General features: G+C 35.9%; 1 protein-coding gene across 5 annotated transcripts in view; it reads right to left on the bottom strand.

Moving 5' to 3' along the window:
• Positions 1–12925, bottom strand: part of LOC110467108 (cholecystokinin receptor type A-like) — a 56022-nt gene that overhangs the window by 26591 nt on the left and 16506 nt on the right. The window contains exon 1 of one of the 5 annotated variants that reach the window (XM_021524029.1): positions 6996–7116. The exons of 3 other annotated variants lie outside the window; for them this stretch is intronic. The gene's annotated coding sequence lies outside the window, so the exon portion shown is untranslated. Of the gene's footprint in view, positions 1–6995; positions 7117–12925 lie in introns of those variants that run through there. One more of the 5 variants, XM_021524028.1, reaches the window with a different exon arrangement.

The raw sequence follows: 12925 nt of genomic DNA, 5'->3' as shown, positions 1-12925 counted from the left end.
GGGGGGGGGTGGGTATGCCCATTACGCCCTCACCTGGACCCGCCTCTGTGTTAGTATGCTAATCTTTATAACGCAATCAAGACAATCCTATTTGATAGACAGAATATTAATATATTATGCGGGGCGATAAAACCAGTGGCATATGCACTGTTAGACTGCCATCGTTTTTGTATTTAGGAGTCCTTGATTTTTATGAAATATGCTTGTCGATCTTGAAAACAATTTGACAGCCTGTACAGCAGAGATAGTTTTTTTTTAACTATCAGTCAAGATAGATTACCACATTCAAACACCCGCGCACTAACATCCGGAATTTTAAAAACCCTTTTTTATTCATATTTTTCGTTAAATAAATAAAGTTTATATTTATAGATTGTTAAAAAAAAATCCTTTTTATAATTCTATATGATCATTACCATATGATGTGCGATAACAGTGCGAATTAATAAAAACATCCAACAAACTGTTAACGCGGAGCTGCGCTTCGAAGGTTTCCGGAGTAGAAATTAAAGATACAAGGTCTATCACTTTCGGAGCAATGATCGAATCACAAATTCCTTTCTTCAGGCACAACTTCATAATTATGATGTACTTTAATTGTTAAAATAAACAAAAAGAAAAAAACAACAGCATCTAACTAACTGTTAAGCAGGAGTTGCACCTACAGTGTTTCTGGTGCGGAAAGTTTGAAGTCCATACCGTCAGAAAAATATAATCGAAATGTCAATTCTTTACTACGTTCAATGTACTTTAACTGTGTAAGTTGCAAAATATATCCAACACACGGCTTAGGAGGAGTTGCGCTTACCAGTATAATGGACAAACGGATGGACAGGGTGACAGGGTTTTTGCATATGTCAACAATCGGGAAAAACTAATTATCAATGTATGGAATAACGCAGTCATCTCTTATAAACCAAATACAATCATCATTATATCCTTGTCTAAAATCATATAGAACAAAGAGGTCCATTTTAAGGGTTAACACCAAAGCAACAGATATATATGGCAGGGTCTCTTACAACGCGGCGGATACATGTACACGTAATGCAGAAGACGTGTTTTTAACGAAAGCATTGAGGGGAGAAAGAAAACTAAGCATATCACAACGATTTGCCAAGTTCTACAAGGAACCAGACATCTATATCTGTCATAGTGACGTCTGTGCTGTCTGCTGATACTTTCCTGCGTTACACAATTGATTCGTCTATTTGCGGTTCCCTTTATTACAGTCTATATTGGCGTCAATCTCGTAAAAATATTGGAAAATGACGACGTCTACTGCGAGAAGTGATAGACAGTCAATATCCAACAATAGCCCTGGGGGCAATATTTCCTACACACACAAATTACTTGATAAGTGGTTTATAGCGCTGTAAGTGGTCTCCTCAGGCGGTTTAAGATCCCCTTACAATAGCACTGGCTGGGAAATATAGCAAGTGTTGCTTATCGAATGATCCCAATGAAAACCTAGATCTTTATCGCAAAGGTGCAAGATAAAAAAACTTTATACAGCCTACACATTTCGTATTGAACTCTTTGAAAACAAACCAGATCGAATTAAACAAAACCAGAAAGCAACGGGGACTGCTCTTATCGAATGCGCTCATAAAGTATCTGTCATTTTAAAGGGAATCGCTCAGTAAGAGGTTGGCAGGGACCGGTGATTTGCAGGCTCTAGTCGGGTTTGATTGACATTCTGTCAGCGTATTATGCATAGCGATACACAACATTATCAGTTACAGCTACGTGACTAAGATGCACTTTACCAATCGACTGTTTCATTGTTGATAACGTAGCGTCTATAATCACAAGGTGCTGTTAAACAAAGATAAGTAATTGGAACACGCCAAGTAGAGCATTTTAGGAAAGCTAGACTATTTGATGTATATATAATTAACTTTTAAATGAAGGCAACCAGCAGCATAAAGTAACCACGTCAGTAATCATCCTGTTCTGGATATTCGTGGAGTCGGTGCCGTTGCTAATACGTCAGATTTAAATGAGATCAATTGTTGTGAATAACTCAAAATTGGGGTTGTGCGATTATCACAAAATCTAAAAATTGCCATTACTTAAAAATACCATACATGTTGCTCCATGGAGGAGAGCTCGAGGTCAACGTAACTGTAATGTAACAATTATCAATGTTACTGTAATGTAACAAGTATCAATGTTACTGTATTGCAACAAGTATCAATGTTAGTGTAATGTAACAAGCATCAATGTTTCTGCTATGTAAAGATTGTCAATGTTACTGTAATGTAACAATCATCAATGCTACTGTAATGTAACAATTATCAATGCTACTGTAATGTAACAATTATCAATGTTACTGTAATATAACAAATATCAATGTTTCTGTTATGTAAAGATTATCAATATTACTGTAATGTATCAATTATCGATGTTACAGGAATGTAAAGATTATCATTGTTACTGTAATGCAACAAGCATCAATGTTTCTGCTATGTAAAGATTATCAATGTAACTGTAATGAAACAATTATCACAGTGACTGTAATATAACAAGTATCTATGTAACTGTAATGTAACAAATATCAATGTTTCTGTAATGTAACAAATATCATTGTTACTGTAATGTAACAAATATCAATGTTACTGTAATGTATCAATTATCGATGTTACAGGAATGTAAAGATTATCTATGTAACTGTAATGTAACAAGTATCAATGTTTCTGCTATGTAAAGATTATCTATGTTACTGTAATGTAACAAATATAAATGTTACTGTAATGTAACAAGTATCAATGTTTCTGCTATGTAAAGATTATCTATGTTACTGTAATGTAACAAATATAAATGTTACTGTAATGTAACAAGTATCAATGTTACTGTAATGTCACAATTATCAATGTTACTGTAATGTAACAATTATCAATGTTACTGTAATTTAACAATTATCAATGTTACTGTAATGTACCAATTATCAATGTTATTGTAATATAACAAGTATCAATGTAGCTGTAATGTAACACATATCAATGTTACTGTAATGTCACAATTATCAATGTTACTGTAATGTAACAATTATTAATGTGTCTGTAATGTAACAAATATCAATGTTTCTGTAATGTAACAAATATCATTGTTACTGTAATGTCACAAATATCAATGTTACTGTAATGTATCAATTATCGATGTTACAGGAATGTAAAGATTATCTATGTTACTGTAATGCAACAAATATCAATGTTACTGTAATGTATCAATTATCGATGTTACAGGAATGTAAAGATTATCTATGTTACTGTAATGTAACAAGTATCAATGTTACTGTAATGTAACAATTATCAATGTTACTTTAATGTTACAATTATCAATGTTACTGTAATGTAACAATTATCAATGTTATTGTAATATAACAAGTATCAATGTAGCTGTAATGTAACACATATCAATGTTACTGTAATGGCACCAGCATCAATATTTCTGTAATGTAACAATTATTAATGTTACAGTAATGTAAATATTATCAATGTTACTGTAATGTAACCAATATCAATGTTACTGTAATCTAACAAGTATCAATGTTACTTTAATGTAACAATTATCAATGTTACTGTAATGTAACAAGTATCAATGCTACTGTTATGTCACAAGTATCAATGTTACTGTGATGTAACAAATATCAATGTTATTGTAATGTAACAAATATCAATGTTACTGTAATCTAACAAGTATCAATGTTACTGTAATGTTACAATTATCAATGTTACTGTAATGTAACAAGTATCAATGTTACTGTAATGTAACAATTATCAATGTTACTGTAATCTAACAAATATCAATGTTACTGTAATGTAACAAGTATCAATGCTACTGTAATGTCACAATTATCAATGTTATTGTAATATAACAAATATTAATGTTACTTTAATGTAACAATTATCAATGTTACTGTTATATAACAAATATCAATGTTACTGTAATATAACAAATATAAATGTTACTGTTATGTAACAAATATCAATGTTACTGTAATATAACAAATATCAATGTTACTGTAATGTCACAAGTATCAATGTTACTGTAGTGTAACAATTATCAATGTTACTGTAATGTCACAAGCATTAATGTTACTGTAATGTAACAAATATCAATGTTACTGTAATGTAACAAATATCAATGTTACTGTAATGTCACCAGCATCAATGTTTCTGTAATGTAACTATTATTAATGTTACAGTAATATTACAAGTATCAATGTTACTGTAATGTCACAAATATCAATGTTACTGTAATATAACAAATATCAATGTTACTGTAATGTAACAATTATCAATGTTACTGTAATGTTACAATTACTAATGTAACAAATGACTATTCTCGTAAAGATATTTATCTACCTCAACATCTGCAACAGAACAATGGTTCTACACAATGACATGTGCTGCAGACATATGTTGTAGTTTATATGCAGGAAATATGTAGCTCATACATGTACATTGTAGCGATGTTCTGGATTTAATAAAAGTTACATTAAACATCACAATTTCAAATTAAAAAATGTTTGTTGTTCACATTTAACTTTTCATTACAAAAACAGTTAAAATTTTGTATGATTTCAAACTTCCTGGTTTACATTTTACATTGGAACAAACTTGTTTTTAACTCTTATGGACTTGACAAACCGATAAATAGAAACCTGCCTACTATAAAATATATATTTTTTCATTTAGAAAATGTTTCAAGAAACGTTTCTGAATCAGCGGCATGGAATCCGCCTTTATCAACGCTAGTTTACATTACTGTTCATACTATAGGATTATCGACAATAACATTTTAGCTTTCCCCACTACGACGCTGTTTATATGTCAATGTTGATTTAATATTCTCGAGTTGCTTGTTACACAGTGTTATGATAAATGCAAAACTCACCTCTTCACGTCTGCATTTCAGACACTTTGCACAGACGTCATGTACATACCACCCTTGATTTATTCAATTGTGTGCACATTGCGATGTTTATCTTCCTGCTTAATGTATAATAGTGATTTGTAAGCCGGTTTTGTTTCACAATTATAACTAATACTATTATCCATATGTTGTAAAGCGCTCTACAGTAATTTTATAAATTATATTGACCGCTATATAAATGTTGAATATTATTATCATTATTATTATTATTTATAAAGAGTATGGGCAATGATTTAGCTCGCCATGATTACCTCATTGGATAATATATCTTATTTCCTTGTTTGATATGAATATCGACGTTTTTAATTATCCTTACCTGAGTGACTTGTGGTTTCGTACCAACTTCTTTGATCCTCACATTTAGTACGCAACATTACTCGGGTGTTACTTTTTGAACGTCGAACTTCTATTGTAAAACGTTTAAATTTATGCATTTTCTTTTCGTCCCGAACATATAGGTCAATCAAAAGTTTGGAAATGGGAAACGTTCGTTGATTTATTTTCAGAAATAAGATAAATGATGACGCTCGTTGAGTACACTTGAATTATAACTTGTTATACTGGAGAAAAGTAATTTCATGTGAAAGGGACATGGTGTTAGAAAGACACCTCGACAATTTAACAAAATTATAATAACAATAAAAACAGCCATTTTGTTCCCTGACAATCGCAGCAAGAATTAATATCAACATTGGGTATCGCGAACATCTTTGAGTTCGAGAACAGTCTGTTTACACATACATATTTATATATCATACCATTTGCACTTAAAAAGCTGTTCCTTATAATAACGACTTTCCTCATGAAATATGCATCAAAACATGCCTTCCTTGCAACACCTGAGTGGTGACTTTGGAAAAATATTGATCATTGAAATGACTGTAAATGTGGAGGGAATACATTAGAGACCATATGACTATTTTGAGGCATATTGTCATATTACCCTAGGGTAATCTTTTGGCTATCCAGAAATTGTCGAAGCTTAGTACTGGACATCCAAACCCTTACCCTTGGGCTGATTTCACCTGTCCAAGGACCATACTCATGTACGATTCTATTATTAAAAATACCTGTAAGTATAAAATTATGCCAGAAATTTCCAGTTTAAGAAATGGGGTTTAAGAATTTCTATATTACTCTCACTTTCAAGTGCATGATGTATCAATGACGTGACGTCACAAAAGCGGGGAAATTGCAATGCCGCAATGCGGAAATTACGACGCCTTTTTGAGGTTTCCAAGATAATTCAGGTAAATTGGAAGAGAAATAAATACTCTTTAATGTGATTTAGGAAAGGCCAATTGCACAGTTAGAATTTACAAATTGGCAAACATTTGGTTTTACCCAGTTTGAAACTCCATTGGTAGAATTTTCCATTCCTACACCAATGAGCATGGACGAGTACTTTTCTCTTATTCCAATCATCATAATTATCTCAGAAACCTCCAAAACGCGACGCAAATTTTACGGACGTGAAATACACTTACTTCATTAGATGACCATTGGTCAACACTTACTACAAAAGAAAACCAGCGGTCAGCACCTATTTCATTAGATGATCAGCGGTCAACATATATTCCAATAGATGGTCAGCGGATACCACTTTCTTCAATTAAAGACTAGCGACAAGCCTAATGTCAAGTCCTTCACTGAGGCTCACAGCTAACTCGACGATCGTTGTCTGTTGACACAATGTCACACTTAAATCACCTGGATACTTCCTGAATATTACGCACATTGATACATATATGAACCAGCCAACTTCAACAGTCAACAAATCGTCCACTTACAGATAAATGTTTTTTTTTTTTTTCAAAATAAGTGACTAGTTGTCCCATTAAAATAGATCTAAACTTTGTGAAGAGGTAATGACGTGACTATTGATCAACGTATAAAATATCGTGATGTCTTCTTTTACGTCCACTTGTTTTTGCACAACACCACGGTAAATGGAACAAATATTTTCGCCTCAGAAATGCATACGACCAAATGCTAAACATCAGTCTACCACCTCCGAAAATTCATGAGAATGATGAGATATAAGAAGGACATACTCACTAAAAAGATCTTCTGTTTCAGCACTGCCCTACTAGTAAAAGAAAATGTACTTGAATGGGGATTTCCAAATCCCCGTCGAATCTTCAAATTAGCATTAAAGAACAGATGTGACGTTCTGCTGTTGATATGTGATAACCAATGATCAATTCCGTCTACATACACTCATTTTAAACAAGAAAACAAATTGATCAATAACAATTATACCTCTCATATTGTCTGCTTAGTCCTATCAAGGTTGGTCGACTCTGTACGACTTTTTTACATATATACATGTAGTAACACGTTTAGCAGTTTTGTGTTTCACTCTATCATTTATACATTATCAATAGCGTCACAAATGTCTGTGGGGCACCCAGAGGGTTTTATATATCTGTTGTGTAATTAACCAATTTATAATTAAAAAACAAACTTTTTTATTTACAGCAATTATGAAACAAGTTACTACAACTATATTATATTAATCACTCTTGTTGGCCGCATGTTAGCGTGGTTGGGGACTTAATGTATAAATAATATAAAGGATTATCAACGGTCGCGTAAGATTGTATCATGATGGATACCATGTTTTATAGTCATTTTTGAGATGTTGATTAGGTTTAAAACATTATACCTATAATTACCTTTCATATCATACACATTCCCCGTCATAAGTTTTCTATGTCATACACTATCAATATCTTACATTATTTCTGTCATACATGCATTTCAAAATGTTGGATGATGAATCATGAAAAATGGTGATTAATTCTGCAGACTCGATTAACTTTAATTATAGGTTGTTCAAACGTGCAAAAGATAAATAAATAAAATAATTCTGTTTAAATATTGAGCACAAACACAACACTTAACGAATTATCTAAACAAAAGCTGTAATTTTGTTTACTTTTATTGCTAATACATGTATGTTGGAATATCACCAACATATAAGCAGTCCTTACTTTTAATCCCGTCGAGATGAAATTCTAAGAAAACGATAATTGAATAAACGCTCCTTTATAATACCTAATTACATTTTGTACATGACGATTTATAATTAAACCCACTCACTCCCCCACAGTGTGTAACAGTATGTGGACAACCTTTCTATTGGTTTATAATTACCTTTTAAACATAACATATGTCATGTCTCTAATATTTCCCACATCATTGACATTTCGATCGTATATCAATAAGGTACAATAGAGTAACACAAGTACCTCAAACGAAAACCCCAGCTGATATAATTATAACGTTGTTGAATGACAAGTGCGTTCTCATTGGTCTTGGTGACAATGATTTACGGTTCTAAATCGATCCGTTCAAAAAACAAGAAGAAAAGGATACGGAGTCAGTATCACATTTATGGAGGACATAAGTCCGAACACTTTTAAAATGTATATGATTACCGGATAAGGTCAATTGTAGGCTATGTTAGAAATGAATAAAGCACGTCATGTTTTAGTGTAATCTCGTCTTTGATCTTGTAAAGTTGACGACCGTAATCATATTTCTACGACATGAACCCTCTTTGGTAGTAAACAGTTCCAGATCAGGCTTTGTAATTTTGCTTTGTTTCCAAAGACTGAAGTGCTTTAATTATGATAAGCGTCTACCTTGGGAGACACGATATTTGTATTGATACCCAGAACAGGCAGCTTTTATCCTACTTTTTAAATATTCAAGCTGCGCTAATTATACGTCAAGGTTGTCTTTCACAACATGTATACTACAACATAGACTGGCTGCATCTTAAAACATGTTAGGAATGATGTAGAGTTGTTAGATGAATGTGAAACATATCATTTTGTCTGTCTTTATGTCTGTCTGTCTGTTTGTTTGTTCTTTGATAGTCCTTTTGTCTCTATGTTTGACTCTCGGGTCTTTGTAAGTCCTTCTGTCTATTTCTGTCTCGTGGGTCTTGATAAGTCCTTCCGTCTTTATGTCTGTCTCTCGGGTCTTTGTAAGTCCTTCTGTTTCTATGTCTGTCTGTTGGGTCTTCGTTAGTCCTTCTGTCTCTATGTCTGTCTCTCGAGTCTTTGTAAGTCTTTTTGTCTCTATGTCTGTCTGTTGGGTGTTTGTTAGTCCTTCAGTCTATATGTCCGTCTCTAGGTTCTTTGTTAGTCGTCTGTCTCTTTTTCTGTCTCTCGGGTCTTTGTCAATCCTTCTGTCTCTATGTCTGTATCTCGAGTCTTTGTAATTCTTTGTGTCTCTATGTCTGTCTGTTGGTTGTTTGTTAGTCCTTCAGTCTCTATGCCCGTCTCTAGGTTCTTTGTTAGTCGTCTGTCTCTTTTTCTGTCTCTCGGGTCTTTGTCAGTCCTTCTGTCTCTGTGTCTGTCTCTTGGGTCTTTGTCAGTCCTTTTGTCTCTATGTCTGACTCTCGGGTCTTTGTAAGTCCTGCTGTCTCTATGTCTGTCCATCCGGTCTTTATTTTCCCTTCTGTCTCTTTGTTAGTCGGTCTGTCTCTATGTCTGTCTGTTGGTTGTTTGTTAGTCCTTCAGTCTATATGCCCGTCTCTAGGTTCTTTGTTAGTCGTCTGTTTTTTTTGTCTGTCTCTCGGGTCTTTGCAAGTCCTTCTGTTTCTATGTCCGACTCTCAGGTCTTTGTCGGTCCTTCTGTCTCTGTGTCTGTCTCTTGGGTCTTTGTAAGTCCTTTTGTCTCTTTGTCAGTCCTTCTTTCTCTATGTCTGTCTGTTGGGTATTTGTAAGTTCTTCTATGTCCGACTCTCGGGTATTTATTAGTCCGTCGGTCTCTTTGTCTGTTGGAAGTCCTTCTGTCTCTATGTTTGTCTATCAGGTCTTTATTATTCCTTCTGACGGTATTTCTGTCTGTTAGGTGTTTGTAAGTTCTTCTGTCGCTATGTCTGACTCACGATTCTTTGTACGTCCTTCTGTCTTCATGTCTGTCTCTCGGGTCTTTGTAAGTCCCTCTGTTTCTATGTCTGTCTGTTGGGTGTATGTCTGATGACCAATTATGTCTGTCTGTTGGGTGTTTCTAAGTTCTTCTGTCTCTATGTCTGTCTTTTGGGTCTTGATTAGTCTGTCGTTCTCTGTGTCTGTCTCTCTGGTCTTTGTAATTCCTTCTGTCTCTTTGTCAGTCCTTCTGTCTTGTTGGGTGTTTGTAAGTCCTTCTGTTTATATGTCCGACTCTCGGGTCTTTGTCGGTCCTTCTGTCTCTGTGTCTGTCTCTTGGGTCTTTGTAAGTCCTTTTGTCTCTATGTCTGTCTCTCGAGTCTTTGTAATTCTTTGTGTCTCTATGTCTGTCTGTTGGTTGTTTGTTAGTCCTTCAGTCTCTATGTCCGTCTCTCGGTTCTTTGTTAGTCCTTCTGTCCCTATGTCAGTCTGTGTGGTCTTCGTTAGTCCTACTGTCTCTCTGTCGGTTTGTTGGGTGTTTGTAAGTCCTTCTCTTTCTATGTCTGTCTGTTGGGTGTTTCTAAGTTCTTCTGTCTCTATGTCTGACGCACGATTCTTTGTAAGTCCTTCTGCCTTCATGTCTGTCTCTCGGTTCTTGGTTAGTCCTTCTGTCTCTATGTCTGTATCTCGAGTCTTTGTAATTCTTTGTGTCTCTATGTCTGTCTGTTGGGTCTTCGTTAGTCCTTCTGTCTCTCTGTCTGCCTCATGTGTCGTTATTAGTCTGTCGGTCTCTGTGTCTGTCTCTCTGGTCTTTGTAATTCCTTCTGTCTCTTTGTCAGTCCTTCTTTCTCTATGTCTGTCTGTTGGGTCTTCGTTAGTCCTTCTGTCTCTCTGTCTGCCTCATGTGTCGTTATTAGTCTGTCGGTCTCTGTGTCTGTCTCTCTGGTCTTTGTACGTCCTTCTGTCTTCATGTCTGGCTCTCGGTTCTTTGTTAGTCCTTCTGTCTCAATGTCTGTCTGTTGGGTGTTTATTAGTCCTTCTGTCTCTTTGTCTGTCTGTTGTATGTCTGACTCACGATTCTTTGTACGTCCTTCTGTCTTCATGTCTGGCTCTCGGTTCTTTGTTAGTCCTTTTGTCTCTATGTCAGTCTGTGTGGTCTTTGCTAGTCCTTCTGTATGTCCGTCTCTAGGTTCTTTGTTCGTCGTCTGTCTCTTTGTCTGTCTCTCGGTTCTTTGTAAGTCCTTCTGTTTCATGTCTGTCTGTTGGGTGTTTGTTAGTCCTTCCGTCTCTATGTCCGTCTCTAGGTTCTTTGTTCGTCGTCTGTCTCTTTGTCTGTCTCTCGGTTCTTTGTTAGTCGTCTGTTTTTTTTGTCTGTCTCTCGGGTCTTTGTTAGGCTTTCTGTCTCTATGTCTGTCTCTTGGGTCTTGATTATTCCGTCGGTCTCTTTGTCTGTCTCTCTGGTCTTTGTACGTCCTTCTGTCTTCATGTCTGGCTCTCGGTTCTTTGTTAGTCCTTTTGTCTCTATGTCAGTCTGTGTGGTCGTCGTTAGTCCTTCTGTCTCTATTTCTGTCTCTTGGGTCTTGATTACTTTGTCAGTCCTTCTGTCTCTATGTCTGTCTGGTGGGTCTTGATAAGTCCTTCCATTTTTATGTCTGTCTCTCGGGTCTTTGTAAGTCCTTCTGTTTCTATGTCTGTCTTTTGGGTCTTTGTTAGTCCTTCTGTCTCTATGTCTGTCTCTCGAGTCTTTGTAATTCTTTGTGTCTCTATGTCTGTCTGTTGGGTGTTTGTTAGTCCTTCAGTCTCTATGTCCGTCTCTAGGTTCTTTGTTAGTCGTCTGTCTCTTTGTCTGTCTCTCGGGTTTTTGTCAGTCCTTCTGTCTCTATGTCTGTCTCTCGAGTCTTTGTAATTCTTTGTGTCTCTATGTCTGTCTGTTGGGTGTTTGTTAGTCCTTCAGTCTCTATGTCCGTCTCTAGGTTCTTTGTAAGTCGTCTGTCTCTTTGTCTGTCTCTAGGGTCTTTGTCAATCCTTCTGTCTCTATGTCTGTCTCTTGGGTCTTGATTAGTCCGTCGGTATCTTTGTCTGTCTCTCTGGTCTTTGTAAGTCCTTCTGTCTCTTTGTCAGTCCTTCTGTCTCTATGTCTGTCTGTTGGGTGTTTGTACGTTCTTCTGTCTCTATGTCTGACTCACGGTTCTTTGTAAGTCCTTCTGTCTTCATGTCTGTCTCTCGGTTCTTTGTTAGTCCTTCTGTCTCTATGTCAGTCTGTGTGGTCTTCGTTAGTCCTTCTGTCTCTATGTCTGTTTGTTTGGTGTTTGTAAGTCCTTCTATTTCTATGTCCGACTCTCGGGTATTTATTAGTCCGTCGGTCTCTTTGTCTGTCTCTCTGGTCTTTGTAAGTCCTTTTGTCTCTTTGTCAGTCCTTCTGTCTCTATGTCTGTCTATCAGGTCTTTATTATTCCTTCTGTCTCTTTGTTAGTCCTTCTGTCTCTATGTCTGTCTGTTGGGTGTTTGTACGTTCTTCTGTCTCTATGTCTGACTCACGATTCTTTGTAAGTCCTTCTGTCTTCATGTCTGTCTCTCGGTTCTTTGTTAGTCCTTCTGTCTCTATGTCAGTCTGAATGGTCTTCGTTAGTCCTTCTGTCTCTATGTTTGTCTGTTGGGTGTTTGTTAGTGCTTCATTCTCTATGTCCGTCTCTAGGTTCTTTGTTAGTCGTCTGTCTCTTTTTCTGTCTCTCGGGTCTTTGTCAGTCCTTCTGTCTCTATGTCTGTCTCTCGGGTCTTGATTAGTATGTCTGTCTCTTTGTCTGTCTCTCGGGTCTTTGTAAGTCCTTCTGTCTCTTTGTCAGTCCTTCTGTCTCTATGTTTGTCTATCAGGTCTTTATTATTCCTTCTGTCTCTATGTCTGTCTGTAGGGTCTTTGTTAGTCCTTCTGTCTCTATGTCTGTCTCTTGGGTCTTGATTAGTCTGTCGGTCTCTGTGTCTGTCTCTCTGGTCTTTGTAAGTCTTTCTGTCTCTTTGTCAGTCCTTCTGTCTCTATGTCTGTCTGTTGGGTGTTTGTTAGTCCTTCAGTCTCTATGCCCGTCTCTAGGTTCTTTGTTAGT

This window comes from Mizuhopecten yessoensis, unplaced genomic scaffold (genome assembly GCF_002113885.1).
Source record: "Mizuhopecten yessoensis strain PY_sf001 unplaced genomic scaffold, ASM211388v2 scaffold11161, whole genome shotgun sequence".
In the NCBI taxonomy this organism is placed as follows: domain Eukaryota; kingdom Metazoa; phylum Mollusca; class Bivalvia; order Pectinida; family Pectinidae; genus Mizuhopecten; species Mizuhopecten yessoensis.
Note: the sequence above shows the minus strand (reverse complement) of the source record. Positions and strands in the feature narration are given on the sequence as shown.